Source organism: Anomaloglossus baeobatrachus, chromosome 12 (assembly GCF_048569485.1).
Source record: "Anomaloglossus baeobatrachus isolate aAnoBae1 chromosome 12, aAnoBae1.hap1, whole genome shotgun sequence".
NCBI classification, from domain to species: domain Eukaryota; kingdom Metazoa; phylum Chordata; class Amphibia; order Anura; family Aromobatidae; genus Anomaloglossus; species Anomaloglossus baeobatrachus.
In genome coordinates, this window is record NC_134364.1 from 135,944,076 (window position 1) to 135,967,843 (window position 23,768).

Genomic DNA, 23,768 nt, shown 5'->3' on the forward strand with positions numbered 1-23,768 from the left:
CATTGGCTGAGTGAGTACCACCATGCCGTGCGGCACAGCGCTGCCCCCGCGACCCTGCACCTGGCCAGGCCCCGTAATCCGCCTGCAATCCATCTCTACCCCATCACCGGGCCCCGGGACAACCAATCCCCCTACCCACAGAGGGGAGGACTAACATCCAAGCTGCTCCCTGTCATCGGTCCCGGCATCCCTGTCCAGAGCAGCAGTGGTGTCACCAATCTCACCACAACCGTGGGTGGCGTCACGGACAATATCTAATCCCCACAATCAAACTCCCCTTTTCACTCACGCGCGAGGAACGCAACTCGAGTCCCCGGGATCCGGCCCACCGCTCGAGCCACCACCGAGCAGCAGCAGCGGCCGGACCCGAGCAGTGGGAGAGCGCCGCGTCCCCCTCCTCCGCCCGCGACAATACCATCCTGCTGCCCCGCTCCATGAGCCCCGGGCATCCCATACAAAGGCAGCTGCGGTGTTACCAACAAATCACCGCAACCCACGGGTGGCGTCACTGACAAAGTCTCCCCCTGTAAATAACCCCCTTTACACAGTTGTGGGCGGCAGGCTGCTGCACAAGCCCCGGATCCGGCTGCCACTCGAGCCACAGCCATGATCCCGGATACGAGCGCCTCGGGTAGCCTCCCCTGCCGTGGTCTGCGTGCCTCCGCCCGACACATAACCCTGTACTGTGCCATTACTGTGTGTTTTAACCCTGTATTGTGACATCACTGTGTGTGTTAACCCTGTACTGTGACATCACTGTGTGTTAACCCTGTACTGTGACTGTGTCACTGTATCACTGTGTGGGAGAATGCAGCAGAAATCCGCAGTGTTCATAATCCTGTTCATTGGTATGGACACTGCATCCTCCCGTGGAGAACAGTAGCGCTGTCGGTAGATGAATGACGCTGCGTCCCCTGACCGTGGGAATGTAGCCCGCTTCACCCTTCCGTATGAAAAATTGTCAACTTTTATTCCTGAAAACCAAGTGCAATTCTATACCATCCGTGTGTATGTTCTGTACATCTGTATGGTATCTATACATGAGCAATTAAATAAATAACACAGGCAAGTACAGCTGTCTATCTTAAAGGGGTGGTTCACCCATATTTTTTATTGTCTAGATCGATATTATATTGAGAAACAATGTTTCTCTCAAATACCTTGTGTTGTCAATAGTGCCTGTGAGAGGCGCTATTGCAGACCGCTGCTCCCCGTCCAGTGACGTACCCGTCCAATGCTGCCTCGTCACATCCGTGCAGCCGGCTACAGTCTTCCAGACTCTGAGCTGTGAGCGGTGCTTCACTGCTGTCACAGCCCATTTGCTCCCCCCTCCTCCTCCCTCCTAGCATGGCGCGTCTCCTGCTCCCCCCTCCCTCCTCCCTCCTCGCAGAACACTGCAAGCAAGAGACGTGCTGTGAGGGAGGAGGAGCAGGGAGCAGATGGGCTCAGAATGCAGCCGGCTGCACGGATGTGACGAGGCAGCATTGGACGGGTACGTCACTGGACGGGGAGCAGCGGTCTGCAATAGCGCCTCTCACAGGCACTATTGACAACACAAGGTATTTGAGAGAAACATTGTTTCTCAATATAATATCGATCTAGACAATAAAAAATATGGGTGAACCACCCCTTTAATAATGGTAATGGATCAGTGAAGATAGCATGAATTACAGATGGTAACCCCTATATGATCCTTTTTTTTTTTTTTACAAGCACCATTGATCTGTGTATAAAAACCTTCAAACTGCCACATAGACTTGCATTGCTCAATGTGCCGCTTGGGTGCGATTAGTTTTGCATACGAATAGCTCATGGACGTTTAATATGTTGATATGAACTAGCCTTGAAGACGAGCATATTCCTGCGATATGGAGGGAATGGTATGCAGTGGTGGCAGCTACAGGCTGTCAGAACTAGTGGATTGTGGTAATGCATGCTACATTGCTGACAGCAGGCAACATAGTTTGCTGGTTGCTAATTAACCTGCAGGCAGGTAGCAGTACACGCGGCATTAATCTTCAGGCCAGCGACATCCTTCACCAGAAGGTGCTGATTATCCTGTAGTCTTGGACACTGGTAGTGACACATCCGCAGGGCTTGGAAATCTAACCCTCGCAGTCACTTCTTCTCCCACCGTAACGTCCTCCATGGACACATGAGGCAAATGGACATATGAGGTAATGGACATATGAGGTAATGGGCATATGAGGTAATGGGCATATGAGGTAATGGACATATGAGGTAATGGGCATATGAGGTAATGGACATATGAGGTAATGGGCATATGAGGTAATGGGCATATGAGGTAATGGACATATGAGGTAATGGGCATATGAGGTAATGGGCATATGAGGTAATGGGCATATGAGGTAATGGACATATGAGGTAATGGGCATATGAGGTAATGGGCATATGAGGTAATGGACATATGAGGTAATGGGCATATGAGGTAATGGACATATGAGGTAATGGGCATATGAGGTAATGGGCATATGAGGTAATGGACATATGAGGTAATGGACATATGAGGTAATGGGCATATGAGGTAATGGACATATGAGGTAATGGACATATGAGGTAATGGGCATATGAGGTAATGGACATATGAGGTAATGGGCATATGAGGCAATGGACATATGAGGTAATGGGCATATGAGGTAATGGACATATGAGGTAATGGGCATATGAGGTAATGGACATATGAGGTAATGGACATATGAGGTAATGGGCATATGAGGCAATGGACATATGAGGTAATGGGCATATGAGGTAATGGGCATATGAGGTAATGGACATATGAGGTAATGGGCATATGAGGTAATGGACATATGAGGTAATGGGCATATGAGGTAATGGGCATATGAGGTAATGGCCATATGAGGTAATGGGCATATGAGGTAATGGACATATGAGGTAATGGGCATATGAGGTAATGGGCATATGAGGTAATGGCCATATGAGGTAATGGGCATATGAGGTAATGGACATATGAGGTAATGGGCATATGAGGTAATGGGCATATGAGGTAATGGACATATGAGGTAATGGGCATATGAGGTAATGGGCATATGAGGTAATGGACATATGAGGTAATGGACCTATGAGGTAATGGGCATATGAGGTAATGGGCATATGAAGTAATGGGCATATGAGGTAATGGGCATATGAGGTAATGGGCATATGAGGTAATGGACATATTAGGTAATGGGCATATGAGGTAATGGGCATATGAGGTAATGACCATATGAGGTAATGGACATATGAGGTAATGGGCATATGAGGTAATGGGCATATGAGGTAATGGCCATATGAGGTAATGGGCATATGAGGTAATGGACATATGAGGTAATGGGCATATGAGTTAATGGACATATGAGGTAATGGGCATATGAGGTAATGGGCATATGAGGTAATGGACATATGAGGTAATGGGCATATGAGATAATGGGCATATGAGGTAATGGACATATGAGGTAATGGGCATATGAGGTAATGGGCATATGAGGTAATGGGCATATTAGGTAATGGACATATTAGGTAATGGGCATATGAGGTAATGGACATATGAGGTAATGGGCATATGAGGTAATGGGCATATGAGGTAATGGGCATATGAGGTAATGGACATATGAGGTAATGGGCATATGAGGTAATGGACATATGAGGTAATGGGCATATGAGGTAATGGGCATATGAGGTAATGGACATATGAGGTAATGGACATATGAGGTAATGGGCATATGAGGTAATGGACATATGAGGTAATGGGCATATGAGGTAATGGGCATATGAGGTAATGGACATATGAGGTAATGGGCATATGAGGTAATGGGCATATAAGGTAATGACCATATGAGGTAATGGGCATATGAGGTAATGGACATATGAGGTAATGGGCATATGAGGTAATGGACATATGAGGTAATGGGCATATGAGATAATGGACATATGAGGTAATGGACATATGAGGTAATGGACATATGAGGTAATGGACATATAAGGTAATGACCATATGAGGTAATGGGCATATGAGGTAATGGACATATGAGGTAATGGGCATATGAGGTAATGGACATATGAGGTAATGGGCATATGAGGTAATGGACATATGAGGTAATGGACATATGAGGTAATGGACATATGAGGTAATGGGCATATGAGGTAATGGGCATATGAGGTAATGGACATATTAGGTAATGGACATATGAGGTAATGGGCATATGAGGTAATGGACGTATGAGATAATGGGCATATGAGGTAATGGACATATGAGGTAATGGGCATATGAGGTAATGGACGTATGAGATAATGGGCATATGAGGTAATGGACATATGAGGTAATGGGCATATGAGGTAATGGGCATATGAGGTAATGGACATATGAGGTAATGGGCATATGAGGTAATGGACATATGAGGTAATGGGCATATGAGGTAATGGGCATATGAGGTAATGGGCATATGAGGTAATGGACATATGAGGTAATGGGCATATGAGGTAATGGGCATATGAGGTAATGGGCATATGAGGTAATGGACATATGAGGTAATGGGCATATGAGGTAATGGACATATGAGGTAATGGGCATATGAGGTAATGGGCATATGAGGTAATGGGCATATGAGGTAATGGACATATGAGGTAATGGGCATATGAGGTAATGACCATATGAGGTAATGGGCATATGAGGTAATGGGCATATGAGGTAATGCGCATATGAGGTAATGGACATATGAGGTAATGGGCATATGAGATAATGGGCGTATGAGATAATGGGCATATGAGATAATGGGCGTATGAGATAATGGGCATATGAGGTAATGGACATATGAGGTAATGGACATATTAGGTAATGGGCATATGAGGTAATGGGCATATGAGGTAATGGGCATATGAGGTAATGGACATATGAGGTAATGGACATATTAGGTAATGGGCATATGAGGAAATGGGCATATGAGGTAATGGACATATGAGGTAATGGGCATATGAGGTAATGCGCATATGAGGTAATGGACATATGAGGTAATGGGCATATGAGATAATGGGCGTATGAGATAATGGGCATATGAGATAATGGGCATATGAGATAATGGGCATATGAGATAATGGGCATATGAGGTAATGGGCTATGAGGTAATGGACATATGAGGTAATGGACATATGAGGTAATGGACATATGAGGTAATGGACATATGAGGTAATGGGCATATGAGGTAATGGACATATGAGGTAATGGACATATGAGGTAATGGGCATATGAGGTAATGGGCATATGAGGTAATGGGCATATGAGGTAATGGACATATGAGGTAATGGACATATGAGGTAATGGGCATATGAGGTAATGACCATATGAGGTAATGGGCATATGAGGTAATGGACATATGAGGTAATGGACATATGAGGTAATGGGCATATGAGATAATGGACATATGAGGTAATGGACATATGAGGTAATGGACATATGAGGTAATGGACATATAAGGTAATGACCATATGAGGTAATGGGCATATGAGGTAATGGACATATGAGGTAATGGGCATATGAGGTAATGGACATATGAGGTAATGGGCATATGAGGTAATGGACATATGAGGTAATGGACATATGAGGTAATGGGCATATGAGGTAATGACCATATGAGGTAATGGGCATATGAAGTAATGGACGTATGAGGTAATGGACATATGAGGTAATGGACATATGAGGTAATGGACATATGAGGTAATGGGCATATGAGGTAATGGACATATGAGGTAATGGGCATATGAGGTAATGGACATATGAGGTAATGGACATATGAGGTAATGGGCATATGAGGTAATGACCATATGAGGTAATGGACATATGAAGTAATGGACGTATGAGGTAATGGACATATGAGGTAATTGACATATGAGGTAATGGGCATATGAGGTAATGGACATATGAGGTAATGGACATATGAGGTAATGGGCATATGAGGTAATGACCATATGAGGTAATGGGCATATGAGGTAATGGACATATGAGGTAATGGACATATGAGGTAATGGGCATATGAGATAATGGACATATGAGGTAATGGACATATGAGGTAATGGACATATGAGGTAATGGACATATAAGGTAATGACCATATGAGGTAATGGGCATATGAGGTAATGGACATATGAGGTAATGGGCATATGAGGTAATGGACATATGAGGTAATGGGCATATGAGGTAATGGACATATGAGGTAATGGACATATGAGGTAATGGACATATGAGGTAATGGGCATATGAGGTAATGGGCATATGAGGTAATGGACATATTAGGTAATGGACATATGAGGTAATGGGCATATGAGGTAATGGACGTATGAGATAATGGGCATATGAGGTAATGGACATATGAGGTAATGGGCATATGAGGTAATGGGCATATGAGGTAATGGACATATGAGGTAATGGGCATATGAGGTAATGGACATATGAGGTAATGGGCATATGAGGTAATGGACGTATGAGATAATGGGCATATGAGGTAATGGACATATGAGGTAATGGACATATGAGGTAATGGACATATTAGGTAATGGACATATGAGGTAATGGGCATATGAGGTAATGGACGTATGAGATAATGGGCATATGAGGTAATGGACATATGAGGTAATGGGCATATGAGGTAATGGGCATATGAGGTAATGGACATATGAGGTAATGGGCATATGAGGTAATGGACATATGAGGTAATGGGCATATGAGGTAATGGGCATATGAGGTAATGGGCATATGAGGTAATGGACATATGAGGTAATGGGCATATGAGGTAATGGGCATATGAGGTAATGGGCATATGAGGTAATGGACATATGAGGTAATGGGCATATGAGGTAATGGACATATGAGGTAATGGGCATATGAGGTAATGGGCATATGAGGTAATGGGCATATGAGGTAATGGACATATGAGGTAATGGGCATATGAGGTAATGACCATATGAGGTAATGGGCATATGAGGTAATGGGCATATGAGGTAATGCGCATATGAGGTAATGGACATATGAGGTAATGGGCATATGAGATAATGGGCGTATGAGATAATGGGCATATGAGATAATGGGCGTATGAGATAATGGGCATATGAGGTAATGGACATATGAGGTAATGGACATATTAGGTAATGGGCATATGAGGTAATGGGCATATGAGGTAATGGGCATATGAGGTAATGGACATATGAGGTAATGGACATATTAGGTAATGGGCATATGAGGTAATGGGCATATGAGGTAATGCGCATATGAGGTAATGGACATATGAGGTAATGGGCATATGAGGTAATGCGCATATGAGGTAATGGACATATGAGGTAATGGGCATATGAGATAATGGGCGTATGAGATAATGGGCATATGAGATAATGGGCATATGAGATAATGGGCATATGAGATAATGGGCATATGAGGTAATGGGCTATGAGGTAATGGACATATGAGGTAATGGGCATATGAGGTAATGACCATATGAGGTAATGGGCATATGAGGTAATGGACATATGAGGTAATGGACATATGAGGTAATGGGCATATGAGATAATGGGCGTATGAGATAATGGGCATATGAGATAATGGGCATATGAGATAATGGGCATATGAGGTAATGGACATATGAGGTAATGGGCTATGAGGTAATGGACATATGAGGTAATGGGCATATGAGGTAATGACCATATGAGGTAATGGGCATATGAGGTAATGACCATATGAGGTAATGCGCATATGAGGTAATGGACATATGAGGTAATGGGCATATGAGATAATGGGCGTATGAGATAATGGGCATATGAGATAATGGGCATATGAGATAATGGGCGTATGAGATAATGGGCATATGAGGTAATGGACGTGTAAGACCTGTTAACATTTACATATATAGGTTAGAAGACTGTGGACTTTTCCTTGTTATGCTGCCACCTGCTGTCAAAACAAAGAACAGCGGGCACAAACCCCTGCTACTTGATTTACTTGGTACAGTCCTGAACAGGATGTGCAGAGGAGCTAGTTTTGTTTGGTAGCTGTTTATGCAGAGAAGTGTTTGTTCGGACGTGCTGAAGAAGGCAAGGCTGCATTCTGCCCTGCTGAACAAGGTCCAAGTACCTGAGTGTTGCGTGACATCTCCCCAAGACACAGATCCAAGAAAGGCTGGATGTGGAGCGAGGAGCCAGACAGCACGGGCAAATTACAGAGACGGGACAAAGACTGAACTTTAGAGGTGTCTGCCGGCAGAATACGGGCCCCAACGGTGACGAGGTACCCCACGCTGAAACCTGCAGTTAAGTGTGCACACTACTTTTAGTTAGGGACAGATAGGAAAAGACTCTGCACTGTGTTATACGAGTAAGGTAACAAGGACCCTGCGGTTTTTTTGCTTAATAAGGATTTTTGTGTTTTGCTTTTGGGAGTACAATCTGAGGCTTCCCACCCTTGACAAGCTATTCAAAGTGGTTGTATGTATATTACATTATATCTACTGCTGTGCACATTCCCGCTTTTCTCTCCCTCCTTTCCCGCACTATTCCTCCACCTGTGTTGTGCAATATGTTATTAAATTTGCATTGATTAACCCCCGTGGTTCCGTGCAGTCCTTGCGTATCCCGTTACCTGCAGGTTATTACATTTGGCGTAGTCGGCAGGATACGCAGGCTGGTACGGAACAATGGACGGACAGGGTGGTGTCGCTGATGGAGGTGTTCTAATACAACCTGATGGGGGAATACCAGCAAGGCAGCTGTCCCTGGGGGCTATGCTGACCCATATACCAAAATTTACTGGCAGCAATGTACCTCTCCATGACTGGGCGCAGAGAGTAAGGGGCATGTTGAGAGTAGCAGGAGTGACTGCAGAAAATCAAGGGGAGATATTGTTGATTGCCCTTGAAGGCCATGCTCAAGAGACTATTTTATTGCGCCCTGAGAGTGAACGAAAGACGTTAGAGCAGGTGGTGAAGATTCTTGAGAGAGTGTATGGCGGCAAACCAGAAGCAGGAGATTTACAGGCGCAACTGTTCTACAGGCTGCAGGGTGAAGAAGAAGGTCTGCCACAGTATGCAAATGCACTCCAGAGAATAATGAGACAAATGCTTACAGCAGAGCCAGAGCTAGCACAAACCCCCGGTTATGCTGACCGTACCCTACGAGATCAATTCCTCCGTGGGTTACATAACCCCAAGATCAAAGGTGCCCTCCGTGAACGGCTCAGGGTAGAAAAAAAACTAACTTTCCAGGAGATACTGTAAGAAGCAGTCTCCCGCGCACAAACTGAAAACTGCGACCCGCAGAACGCCTGGGGAGAAGTTTGTATGCATAAGATAGTCCCGGGTGAGAAAAACCGAGAACCGAGCCAGCTTGAGGCTAAAGTGGATCAGTTACAAGAGACGGTTACTGCTCTACAAGAGTTGCTGAAGAATATGCAAGCCCCGGCGTCAGAAGTAAGAACGACAGCACCGCGGCCAAATACCCGCACGCATACCTATCAAGAAGAGAGGGGACAGATCGAGCAGAGACGATCGAGACCCGCTGGAGACTACCAGTGTTGGAACTGTGGAAATCAGAACCATTTATTCCGACACTGTCCGGAGAGGAAGACTTCTCAAGAAAGACCGCCGTTAAACTAGTGCCTCCCTCCATGGATGGGCACATGGCGGGGAGACCAACTGAGCTTAGAGAAAACCAACGCCCTGAAGATATAGCAGCCAGCACGCCGACGATCATGGCCGAATTTGAAGGGAAATAAGTAAGATGCTTGATGGATACTGGGTCCCAAGTGACCACCATGCCAGAACAGTTCTTCTACCAACATTTTGGACAAACTGTATCCATTGACAAAGGGGCACATATCAAACTGAGGGCTGCAAACAATCTTCCCATTCCGGTTGTAGGAGTCGTGTGGATGAACATACGTGCATGTGGCCAGAACTTAGGCAAAAAAGGGATTGTGTTAACGGAGGGCCGATACGACAGAGAGGTGCCGGCTATCGTGGGTATGAACGTCCTGAAAGAATTAGACCAGTTGCTCTTCAACAAGGGGGGCTGTGATTACTGGAAAACGACAGTTGCTAACAGGCCCGCCCAAAAGGTCTTCCAACACCTTATCCGTGCCCGAGGACTGTGGAGGAATGGTGGGAGCCGCTACCCGGTGGGGAGGGTTCGAGTCCCAAGACAGACAACAATTACTCTACCTCCAAATCGTGAGACAGTCCTCACCTTGCCAGTCGGAGCCCACCGTACACTCGAGGGGATGGAGGTGTTGGTGGAGCCTTACCGTGGTGAAGAGAACGGAGATGAACCGTTGGTGGCTCGCACTTTAGCAACAGTAAGAAATGGTAGAGTCCCTTTCCGTTGCGTGAACACCGGTGAACAGGCCTACACCTTGACCTCGGGAGTTGTTCTGGCCCATGTCTACCTGGCGCCTGAAGAGGTGGCGACCGCAGAATCGATTGAATTGCAGCCCATGGCAGGGGAAGCCTGGACTTGGGCTGTTTCTATGGAAAGAAAAGAGAAACCCACTGATCAGTGGAACAGTCGCGTCATCTTAGGGCAGATGGGAGTGGACCTGAGCCCCTTCGCTTCGGAGCAAGCCCAAGCCATAGAACACTTTATTTGGGAGAATCAAGCCACGTTCTCCCGTCACGCAGAAGATTTTGGCTGTACTGACAAGATCCAGCATGAAATACCCACGGGAGATGCCCCACCGATCAGGGAAAGGTACAGACAAATACCCCCAAAGTACTACCAAGAGGTGAAAGAGCGGGGTGGTAAGAGAAAGTCAGAGTCCATGGGCTGCCCCAATCGTGCTGGTCAAGAAAAAGGATGGGTCTACCCGCTTCTGTGTTGACTACCGCAAGCTTAATGGATGCACGGTTCGTGATTCCTACCCTCTGCCCCGGATAGAGGAGTCCCTGTCGGCGCTGAGAAAGGCACGTTACTTCTCCTCCCTTGATCTGGCCAGCGGATATTGGCAGGTCCCTGTGGCAGAGAAAGACAAGGCCAAGACCGCATTTATTGTACCCATGGGACTCTTCGAGTTCAATCGCATGCCGTTTGGACTAAATAATGCCCCAGGAACTTTTCAGCGCCTCATGGAAAGTTGCCTTGGAGACATGAACTTCGAGGCCACGTTGATTTACCTGGATGACATAGTAGTGTATTCTGCAACCTTCGAAAAACATCTAGAAAACCTGGGTCAAGTGTTTCAGCGGTTACGGGCCCATGGGCTTAAACTGAAACCAAAAAAATGCCGGATCTTTCAGGAAGAGATTGAATATCTCGGACACAAGGTGTCGGAAGCCGGGGTACAGCCCTCCGATGGGAAAGTGAGAGCAGTGCTACAATGGCCCACACCCAGCACAGTGCTGGAGGTTCGAGCTTTCCTGGGGCTAGCCGGATATTACCGTCGCTTTATCAAAGATTTCGCGAAGGAGGCAGAACCTTTGCACGAATTGCTCCGAGGGACTGCGAAAGGACCAAAAGCACAGAAAATTTGCTGGGGACCAAGACAAGCAGAAGCCTTACACCGATTGAAAGAGGCCTTGGTTAGCGCCCCTGTGCTTGCCTATGCAGACTATAACCTCCCTTTTCGGTTGTATACAGACGCAAGCCTCTACGGCCTGGGTGCAGTACTGGCCCAGGTACAGAATGGTACTGAACGGGTGATTGCATATGGAAGTCGGACGTTACGGGAAGCCGAGCGCAACCCCGAGAATTACAGTTCCTTTCGGCTGGAGTTACTGGCACTAGTATGGGCAATAACCGAAAGGTTCTCGGAATATCTCACGGGAGCCCAAATTGAAGTCTATACGGATAATAATCCCCTGGCTCACATCTCCACCGCCAAACTGGGAGCAATGGAACAGAGGTGGCTGGCACGACTCTCCAGATACAATTATCATGTGCAGTACCGCTCCAAGCATGAAAATCAGAATGCGGATGCCCTTTCTCGTGTTACCACCGAAGCCCCAGTGGGGGAGAGAGATGAACAGTTGGAGGAAGACGAAATTCCGGACTTCAGTAAATTCACCGCTCAATTGGTAGAGGCTCGTATGCTGGAAATTACGTCGGGCACGACATCACGCCTGCTTGGCCAAAGCAGAGAGGAATGGGTGAAAATCCAGTCATCTGACCCAGAACTGCTTCAAGTGAAAGAGTGGGTGATCCAGCAGCGCAAGCCTAGAAAGGAAATACGGGCCACGCTGTCGCACGTGGCCCTCCAGATTCTCAGCCAGTGGGATAAGCTGTCGGTGCAAGAAGGGATGCTGTATCGGAAGGTGCACCTAGCTACAGAGTTGGAAGTGCGGTGGCAAGTAGTGATACCCCAGAAGATGGCAGTACCATTGGCCCGAGAGGCGCATGAGAAGGGAGCCCATTTTGGACCGGACAAGACTTACCAGTGGTTGCAAAGAATAGTGTACTGTCCTCAGATGCTTCGGGCAGTAGAGAAGGCCTGTAAACTGTGTCGTTCCTGTGAGTTAAGTAAAGCTCCCCTGTTACGGTTGCTGCGAGCACTGGAGACTATGTCCAGATTTCTTGCTACTGCACATGTGCGAGCGCTGGAGACTAAGTCCAGATTTCTTGCTACTGCACATGTGCGAGCGCTGGAGACTAAGTCCAGATTTCTTGCTACTGCACATGTGCGAGCGCTGGAGACTAAGTCCTATATTGGAGCCATTGCACATGTGTGGGTGACATCATCGCTGACACGAGGTCACATGTCTCTGACACCTTCTATGCCGATTGGTCGCTGGTCATGTGCTTGTGATGCCTTGCTCGGTGATAGGCCAGCATGACGTCACTCCTGTCATTCTGGCAGCGGATTGGCTCTGGTGTCCTCCATCTTGGAAGAGGCACAGAGTCTATATAAGACCCTGACACATGCCGCATGGCGCTCAGTCCTCTTGGTTCATGCATAAGAGTAGACGCTCTGTGCGCGTTCCTCTAGGCATTCCTCTGTCTATGCTAGGTGAGCGCTACCGGCAGGGTAGCGTTCTTATACCTTACAGCTTTGGCTGCTGTCCGTATCCTTACCTCTTAGGGGAGCGGACATAGGCAGGTGCCTGAGGCACATGGTCTGGCTGGGCCTTGTGGTTCGACTCGTAGGTGGACGTTGCCGCTAGGGTAACGTTCCTTATACTGCGTCTGGCAGTTGTTCGTATCCTCGCACACTAGGGGAGCGAACAGAGGTAGGAGCTTTGTGCGGCTTACGCTGCTGTTCGTCTCTTTTGCACCACTAGAAGAGCGGACCTAGGCAGGTGCCATATCTAGTGGTTCGTGTCCTCGCACACTAGTGGAGCGAACGCAGGTAGGAGCTTTGTGCGGCTTACGCTGCTGTTCGTCTCTTTTGCACCACTAGGTAGGTGCCATTTCGCACACATTGCCTTTGTCTCTGTGATTATTAACAGAGATCATTCCACACACCCTCCAAGTAAGGGAGGAATTGCTTTACTTTCTTACTTTCTTATTATATCCTTCTGTGAGTTAACAGAGGTATTGCACTCTGCCATAGTCTGCAGCAGAGTCTTTGCATGGTGGACCCTGACTGTCTGATACTCATTTAGGTTATTATCAGACAGCCCCCCGTAACATCCCCCACAGCGAGCACCAGTACAGACTATTGCAACCAAAGAGCCATTGGAAGTACTCATGATCGATTATCTGAAGATTGGTCACTCCCACCGGGGCTATCAGTTCTGCCTTGTGATGACAGATCACTTCTCCAAATTTGCGGTGGTGATGCCCACCAGAGATCAGACGGCTGAATCAGCTGCTCGAGCCATCAGTGATGACTTTATCCGGGTGTACGGCTGCCCCAAAAGAATACATTCCGACCAAGGGGCTTGCTTTCAGGGCGGTGTCATGAGAGAGCTGCAAAGGATTTACGGAATGCAGAAGTCAAGGACTACGCCTTATCATCCACAGGGTAACGGAGCCTGCGAGAGATTTAACCGGACCCTCCTACAAATGCTACGCACGTTAGAGGATGATCGTAAGAATCACTGGCCCGGCTATCTCGCAGAACTCGTGTGGGCGTACAATAATCGTGTCCACTCCACCACTGGGTACACCCCGTACGTGCTACTGTTTGGAAGAGCCGGAAGAGGCATAGAAGAGCTCAACCTGGCTCCCCCCGAGATCAGTGAAGGTCAGAGTGTGGGTTCCTGGGTTGACTGTCACCGTCGACGGCTGGAGACTATCCATTGAATTGTCACCAAGCGACTGCAAGAAAAGACACATCCACAGCGGAAACCTGTGTGTGAAACCCCGTTCTTGCCAGGAGACCGAGTACTAGTTGCAGAGAAGCACCCGAGAAACAAGTTGAGCGAGCGCTGGAAAACAGAGCCGTACATTGTGATCAGAAGAATCTCGCCCCACGGATCAGTATACGAAGTGAGAGGTGAGCGAAGAGGCGACACCCTCATCCTGCATCGTAATATGCTGAGGCCCTGCTATTCAGAAGACAGGACCAGACAAAGTACCTCGGAGACGATGCTCGTGCCCGTTCCTGTTACCCTCGAAGAGGGCTCTGACGATGAAGAATGGTGGCGGGCCCCGGCCAACCCAGCAGACTGGGAGAGATCCACGCCCCCATCCGTTCAAGACACAGGTGCCATACCTGCAGAGCAGGAGTCACTAATCGCCAGAGATGGGGACGCGAATACTGTACTCCCTGATACGGCGCCAACGTCTGGTGACATAGCCGTAGTACCACGCCGGGCTGAGCGGGCTTATGCTGGTATTCCCCCTGATCGGTACTTGGCAGATGAATTTGTGTGTTCTGCAACTGGATCCTGTTTTAAGACATTGGCTCCCAAGCAACAGGTTGTGAAGCAGGGCAGGAGTTGCCACCATGTGCCCCTGTGCAGAGCGCCTCAGGAGAGTATTGACCGGGACGGCTGAGGTTAAAGAGGGGGGGAAATGTAAGACCTGTTAACATTTACATATATAGGTTAGAAGACTGTGGACTTTTCCTTGTTATGCTGCCACCTGCTGTCAAAACAAAGAACAGCGGGCACAAACCCCCTGTTGCTTGATTTACTTGGTACAGTCCTGAACAGGATGTGAGGAGGAGCTGGTTTTGGTTTGGTAGCTGTTTTATGCAGAGAAGTGTGTGTTCGGACGTGCTGAAGAAGGCAAGGCTGCATTCTGCCCTGCTGAACAAGGTCCAAGTACCTGAGTGCTGCGTGACATCTCCCCAAGACACAGATCCAAGAAAGGCTGGATGTGGAGCGAGGAGCCAGACAGCACGGGCATATGAGGTAATGGGCATATGAGGTAATGGGCATATGAGGTAATGGGCGTATGAGGTAATGGACGTATGAGGTAATGGGCATATGAGGTAATGGACATATGAGGTAATGGACATATGAGGTAATGGGCATATGAGATAATGGGCATATGAGGTAATGGACGTATGAGGTAATGGGCATATGAGGTAATGGACATATGAGGTAATGGGCATATGAGGTAATGGGCATATGAGGTAAGGTTACTTTCATACATCCGGTTTGAGCCGTGCGGCTCAATCCGGCTGTGAAACCTATGTAACGGATGCGGCGAAAACACCGCATCCTTTGCATACGTTTTTTACATGCGGCCGGTCCGGTTTTTGCCGCTCGCGGCATGCTACTGAGCATGCGCAGTGGCAAAAACCGCATGCGGCGGCCGGATGCGGTTTTTGCCGCATCGCGCAGCATTCGGCATCCATAGGGATGCATTGGGAAAAGCGCCGCATCGGCTGGATGCGGCGCGATGCGGTTTTTTTTGCCGGAGCAAAAAACGTGGCAGGGAACGTTCCATCCGGCCGCCGCATCGGCTAAATCTGCCACATGCGGCAAAAACCGGACCGAACGCAAGCCCATGCGGCACAATCCGGCACTAATTAAAGTCTATGCAGGAAAAACACAACCGGCAGCAAAAAAAAACGGTTGCGGTTTTCCTGCAAAGTGCCGGATTGTGCCGCACTGCAAAAGCCGGATGTGTGAAAGTAGCGTAATGGGCATATGAGGTAATAGACATATGAGGTAATGGACATATGAGGTAATGGACATATGAGGTAATGGGCATATGAGGTAATAGACATATGAGGTAATGGGCATATGAGGTAATGGACATATGAGGTAATGGACATATGAGGTAATGGGCATATGAGGTAATGGACATATGAGGTAATGGACATATGAGATAATGGGCATATGAGGTAATGGGCATATGAGGTAATGGACATATGAGGTAATGAGCATATGAGGTAATGGACATATGAGGTAATGGACATATGAGGTAATGGACATATGAGGTAATGGGCATATGAGGTAATGGGCATATGAGGTAATGGGCATATGAGGTAATGGGCATATGAGGTAATGGACATATGAGGTAATGGGCATATGAGGTAATGGGCATATGAGGTAATGGACATATGAGGTAATGGACATATGAGGTAATGGACATATGAGGTAATGGGCATATGTCACGCTTCCCGGTCCCCTGGCCCCATCCTCCGGTTCCCGTGGCCCGCTCCCCGGCGGCGTTCCCTACTTACCACTCCGGTCCCGGTCTCCTCTACCCCGCCTGCGGCCTCCATGCGTCCAGCTCCCCGCTCCTGGCGCTCCTCTGTGACATGGGACTCCCAGCTGGGCGCTCCTGCTTCCTCCTCACCGCTTCCTGGACTGGCTTCTGGCACACGGGCCTCGCGCATGCGCATTAGGGCGCTCGCGCGGTCATTGACCCTTTCTTAAAGGGCCAGCACCCAGAAACAGGATATTGCATAGACAGGTACAGGGTATATAAGGGTTCTCTTTCCTGGTGGGCGGGGCCTTTTCTACGTGTTTAGCAAGCTAGTGTTCAGGTCCCCGTATTGCTTTGCCCTGTGCTTTGCCTTGTATTAACCCTGTCTTGTCTCGTAGAGCCTATCCTGCCACGCCAGTCGCTCCGAACCAAGTCCATCCCTGGACCCTGACGGTGACTTCGGCGGATGTCCCACCACCTCTGCAGCTCCGCCAGTCTCCAGTCTCTGGCTCCGTTCGGTGACCCGTTCCATCGCTCAGCAGGTTCCGGATCCCGCCTGACTCTACAACCCGGCCTCGGACCCTGAGCCTCGTCACCCGGACTACCGTCCAGAACTCCGTGGGTTCAGCATCATCCACCTTTCCTGCTTCTCTACGGACTGTCCAGCTACCTATAGTGCTCCGGCTGCCGTGCATCAGGACCCTCCGGCGGGGTGACCAGCTTGGCTGCCTTCTCAGGGGAAATCGGTGTACGGTCCAGTGCTTCCACCACCCGGACGTAACAGCTAGAACAGGCCATGGATCCCACCGAAGCACTAGCGGCCTTGCAGCAGGAACTCACACTCCAGCGTGAGACCCAGACCCGCATGCTGAACTTCATGTCTTCTGTGGACGCCCGCCTGAACACGCTACAAGCGTCGGCCACATCCTCGGCATCTCGAGCTTCCACTGTACAATCCACGGCCACTGCTTCCGTGGCAGATTCCTTGGATGCTTCCAGACTTCGTTTGGCCTCACCACCCTGGTACGCCGGAGATCCCAAGACCTGCAGGGGATTCATCAATCAATGCTCTCTCCATTTCAAGCTGCTGCCGCACTTGTTTGCCTCCGACCAAGCCAAGGTCGCGTTCATGATGTCCCATCTAGAGGGAGAGGCATTGGCCTGGATGAACCCCTTGTGGGAGAAGGAGAATCCGGTGACCACCAACATCCAGGAATTCCTGCAGGCATTTCGTGGCACCTTTGACGAGCCCGGACGCGCCTCCGCGTCTGCCTCATCTCTCCTCCGGCTACGTCAGGGGACTCTGACAGTGGGCCAATATGCCATCCGTTTTCGCACCTTGGCTTCGGAACTCGGGTGGAACAATGAGGCACTAACCGCCGCCTTCTGGGAAGGACTCTCGGGTCGTATTAAAGATGAGCTGGCTGGACGTGACGTGCCTTCCACCCTGGATGCCCTGATTGCCCTAGCGACTCGAGTAGATCTTCGCTTTCAGGAACGATCCAAGGAAGTGTCCCGCGAGAGGCGTCCGATACGGCACTCCTCCCCACCACAGAAGTCCATCGCTTCCCAGTTGGCGTCACCTGGCGTGTCTACCTCCGAGCCCATGCAGATTGACCGCCTGAAGCAGTCGGAACAATGCCGAGCGGAACGACTAGCAAAGGGTCTCTGCTTCTACTGCGGTGGTGGCACACACCTGCTACGCTCTTGTCCCGAGAAGCCGGGAAACTCCAAAGCCTAGGCTTGGTAGGAGAGGCCACCCTAGGTGCTGGGACTCTCTCAGACTCCGTTACCTGGACTATACAAGTCACTACAGAAGAGACCCGATTCACGGCAGAGGCGTATCTCGATTCCGGAGCAGCAGGCAACTTCATCCAGCAGGCCACGGTGGATAAGTACCAGGTGCCTGTCCTCCCACTAGAGAAACCGCTGGTGATCGCCTCTGTTGATGGGAAACCCCTCTCTGACACCGTCTCCCTGGTCACCAAGCCTGTGGAAGTAAGGATCGGTGCTCTGCACACCGAGAAGATCACCTTCTACGTCCTTCCGCGCATGTCTCATCAGATCCTGCTGGGACTTCCATGGTTACGGACACACGAACCATCGGTCAGCTGGAGTACAGGTGAAATCACCCGATGGGGCTCCTCGTGTCACGAGAGATGTCTGAAATCTATCCAGCCCATCCGACGCCCTCCGGTTCCAGAGTCTCTACCAGGACTGCCTTCTGCCTACTGGTCCTTCACGGACGTGTTTGATAAAAAGGAGTCAGAGGTGTTACCACCTCATCGTCCCTACGACTGTGCTATCGAGTTACTGCCAGGAACTACGCCCCCTCGAGGACGGATATACCCCTTGTCCCCTGCTGAAACACGAGCTATGTCTACCTATATCACCGAGAGCCTAGCTAAGGGGTTCATTCGGAGGTCCTCGTCCCCTGCCGGAGCGGAGTTTTTCTTCGTCAAGAAGAAGGAAGGTGATCTGCGCCCTTGCATTGACTACCGGGGATTAAACCAGATCACCGTAAAGAACAAATACCCTCTGCCGCTTATCCCTGAACTATTCTATCGGCTCCGAGGGGCCCGAGTATTCACCAAGTTGGACCTTCGTGGGGCCTATAATCTGGTTCGCATTCGCTCTGGAGACGAATGGAAAACTGCATTCAACACTCGGGATGGGCACTATGAGTATTGTGTCATGCCCTTTGGTCTGTGTAACGCTCCGGCCGTCTTCCAAGAACTGGTGAACGACGTGTTCAGACACCTCCTCTATGTCTGTGTCGTGGTGTATCTGGACGACATCCTGGTCTTCTCTCCGGATCTACAAACCCATCGAGAGAATGTGCAGCTAGTTCTCCAGAGGCTTAGAGAGAATCGTCTGTACGCCAAGTACGAGAAATGCATCTTCGAAAAGTCGTCTCTTCCCTTCCTGGGTTATGTAATCTCGGACACTGGCCTGCAGATGGACCCATAGAAAGTGTCTGCCATCATCAACTGGCCTCCTCCTTCCGGACTGAAGGCTATCCAACGCTTTCTCGGCTTTGCGAACTACTACCGTCAGTTCATCCTGCATTTCTCTCCCTTGACTGCACCTCTCTCTGCCTTGACTAAAAAAGGAGCTAATCCTAAGGACTGGTCTCCGGCGGCCGATGCCGCGTTCTGCTCCTTGAAACAGGCGTTTGCTTCTTCCTCAGTTCTCCATCGCCCTGAATTGAACCGACAGTTCACCTTAGAGGTGGATGCCTCCTCCTCAGGAGCCGGGGCAGTGTTGATGCAGAACTCCCCCTCTGGAAAGATGGTCACATGTGGATTCTTCTCCAAGAGCTTCTCGGCACCCGAACGCAACTACACCATTGGGGATCGGGAGCTACTGGCCGTGAAGCTGGCCTTGGAGGAATGGCGCTACCTCCTGGAAGGAGCTGTATACCCTGTAATCATATACACGGACCACAAGAATCTGGAGTACCTGCGGTCTGCTCAAAGACTGAATCCACGACAAGCCCGCTGGTCCTTGTTCTTTGCTCGATTTGATTTCCAACTCCATTTTCGGCCTGCAGATAAGAACGTGCGGGCAGACGCTCTGTCCAGATCCTTCGTGCCCGTGGAGTTGGAGGAGGAGACATACCAGCCCATCATCAACCCCAGTAAAATCATTCCGGTGACTCCTGTCGCTCTAACTCAGATACCCCCTGGGAAAACCTATGTCTCAGATACTGACAGACAGAGAGTCCTGCACTGGGGCCATGCTTCTAAGATCGCCGGCCATGCTGGTCAGAAGAAGACTTGGAGCACGATTGTCCGTCACTACTGGTGGCCGTCCCTCCGTAAAGACGTCGCAACCTTCGTCTCGGCCTGTCCATCCTGTGCCCGGAACAAGACACCCAAGCACCTACCCTATGGACGTCTTCTGCCTCTGCCCATTCCTTCCGTTTCGTGGCAACATATCGCAATGGACTTTATCACGGACTTACCCTTATCCTCCGGACATACGGTCATATGGGTTGTGGTGGATCGCTTCTCAAAGATGGCCCACTTCGTTCCCATGGCTGGACTGCCCTCTGCCCAGGAGCTAGCTGACTCCTTCATACAGCACATATTCCGATTGAATGGCTTCCCCGCACACATAGTGTCTGACAGAGGAACTCAGTTTACCTCACGCTTCTGGAGGGCTCTCTGCAAACATCTAGGAGTGTCCTTGGACTTTTCTTCGGCCTACCATCCTCAGTCGAATGGCCAAGTGGAACGGGTCAATCAGATCCTGACCTCCTTCCTGCGCCACTACGTCAACATCCATCATGACGATTGGTCCACGCTCCTACCTTGGGCTGAATTCTCCCATAACCAGCACATCAGTGAGTCTACCTCCAGCTCTCCCTTTCAGATCGTGTATGGATTGCAGCCTTCTGTCCCGTTACCAGTATCCTCGGCTTCCGACGTCCCCGCAGCAGATGCTCTGGTTCGGGACTTTTCAGCTATATGGAACTCTGTCAAGTCATCCGTAGAACGTGCTTCATTGCGGATGAAGAGACATGCGGACAAGAGGCGCCTGGATCCCCCGTGTTTCTCCCCAGGTGATCTGGTCTGGCTTGCATCCAGATATGTCCGATTGAAGTTACCCTCGTACAAGTTGGGTCCTCGCTACATCGGGCCGTTTAAGATCATCAGCAAGATCAATGCAGTCTCCTACAAGCTGCAGCTCCCGGCCACGATGCGGATACCCAACTGCTTCCATGTCTCCTTACTCAAGCCTGTTGTCCTTGGTCCCTTCTCCGCTGAGGTCGGTGCTGCTCCCCCTCCTATTGCTGACGATGACATCTATGCGGTAAGTGATATCGTGGCCATGAAGACCGTGCGAGGTCGGCAGTTCTTCCTGGTAGACTGGGCGGGTTATGGTCCCGAGGATCGGTCCTGGGAGCCCCGGGAGAATGTTGGCACTCCTCTGATTCGTGCCTTCCTGTCCCGCTTGCGGGGGGGGGGGGGGCGTGGGGGAGGGGGTACTGTCACGCTTCCCGGTCCCCTGGCCCCGTCCTCCGATTCCCGTGGCCTGCTCCCCGCTCCCCGGCGGCATTCCCTACTTAGCACTCCGGTCCCGGTCTCCTCTTCCCCGCCTGCGGCCTCCATGCGTCCAGCTCCCCGCTCCCGGCGCTCCTCTGTGACATGGGACTCCCAGCCGGGCGCTCCTGCTTCCTCCTCACCGCTTCCTGGACTGGCTTCTGGCACACGGGCCTCGCGCATGCGCATTAGGGCGCGCGCGCGGTCATTGACCCTTTTTAAAGGGCCAGCACCCAGAAACAGGATATTGCATAGATAGGTACAGGGTATATAAGGGTTCTCTTTCCTGGTGGGCGGGGCCTGTTCTATGTGTTTAGCAAGCTAGTGTTCAGGTCCCCGTATTGCTTTGCCCTGTGCTTTGCCTTGTATTAACCCTGTCCTGTCTCGTAGAGCCTATCCTACCACGCCAGTCGCTCCGAACCAAGTCCATCCCTGGACCCTGACGGTGACTTTGGCGGATGTCCCACCACCTCTGCAGCTCCGCCAGTCTCCAGTCTCTGGCTCCGTTCGGTGACCCGTTCCATCGCTCAGCAGGTTCCGGATCCCGCCTGACTCTACAACCCGGCCTCGGACCCTGAGCCTCGTCACCCGGACTACCGTCCAGAACTCCGTGGGTTCAGCATCATCCACCTTTCCTGCTTCTTTACGGACTGTCCAGCTACCTATAGTGCTCCGGCTGCCGTGCATCAGGACCCTCTGGCGGTGTGACCAGCTTGGCTGCCTTCTCAGGGGAAATCGGTGTACGGTCCAGTGCTTCCACCACCCGGACGTAACAGCATATGAGGTAATGGGCATATGAGGTAATGGGCATATGAGGTAATGGGCATATGAGGTAATGGGCATATGAGGTAATGGACATATGAGGTAATGGACATATGAGGTAATGGACATATGAGGTAATGGGCATATGAGGTAATGGACATATGAGGTAATGGAAAATCGCCAGAGTATATAAATCTGGAGATTACATGGTGGCATGAGCCCCCTATAGTAATTTTTAATGCTTTAATATTCCCAGGTTTGTTATATTTGGGTTATGTGGTTGGTCACTAATTTTAGCAGAACCCTAAAGGGTTAATTTTTGAGGTTACAGCTGGTAACGCGAACAGGCTGGAACTGGTTTGGTTCAGCCTGTTGCGCGCTCAAATTTGAAGTTATGGATTGGTCAGTGGGGTTTTTGAGCAGGAAGTATCTGTGTATAAATAACAGCTGTTTTGGTCAGCTGGGTCAGAGTCACCTGTGAAGTAAGAAGAATCAGATGGACTCCCTGTTCCAGCAGCTGCTCTGGAAGGCCGGCGAGGAGGGCGGAGAAGAGTGGCTTCGGTCCTGCCTGAGGTCCGGGATGTCGGCGCCAGAGACGGTTTCAGCGGCGGTGTCAACAGCGGAGGCGACGGCGTCTGATGAAGTGTTCCAGGCGGAGAACGTCGGCGAGAATTGGCTGATCCTGAGGAAGAAGAGTAGAAGGGATGAAGCTGTCTTACCGCCTGCGGATTCCAGGATGTCGGATGGGAGATCGAGGAAGGCGTCTGCATCGCACGAAGGCCGGACCCGGAATAGGAAGGCAGCGGAAATCTCGCGAGAAGGTGGAGTTGCTGTGGGCGGTTAGTCGGCGGCATCGCGACAGCGGAGACGGGGCCGGCGTGATCGAGCCGGCTCATCAGCACGCGACTCCCAGCATCCTCGGCCGCTTGCGTCATCAGGCGGCGCGGCGGCAGCGTCATCGGCAGCGGCGGCTGCAATCTCCTCTGCTATGTCGGCGGAGGCGGCGCCGGGTCAGCGCACTTTACCGCTCCGGGTCGGTCTCAAGGTCTGATCGTGCTGGTGAGAATTTTAATTTCTTTAATTGTGATAGGGACACAGTGAAGGATGTTGTCTTGCAGACAATGTCTGAGTTTTTTGCCCATAGTGGACGGCTTCCTGTGTGTCTCGGGATGGGGCCCTTGGTGTGGCTGAGCCACACTTAAAGGAGGCACTGGTGTGTGAAGTCTCGCCTTTGGGATTTCATCTCAGTGCGTCCGTTAAGGAAAAAATATGGAAGTTAGAATATGTAGATGTCGTTACTCTCCTTCCTGTTGCGAGAGAGCCGCAGCATAAAGTTGAGAAGGCTGATAGTAAACAGGAAGCAGAGAGTGAGAGGAAGAAAAATTTTAGATCCTTTCATTCCTGGCTTCAAGCCTTCGGTATTTATGC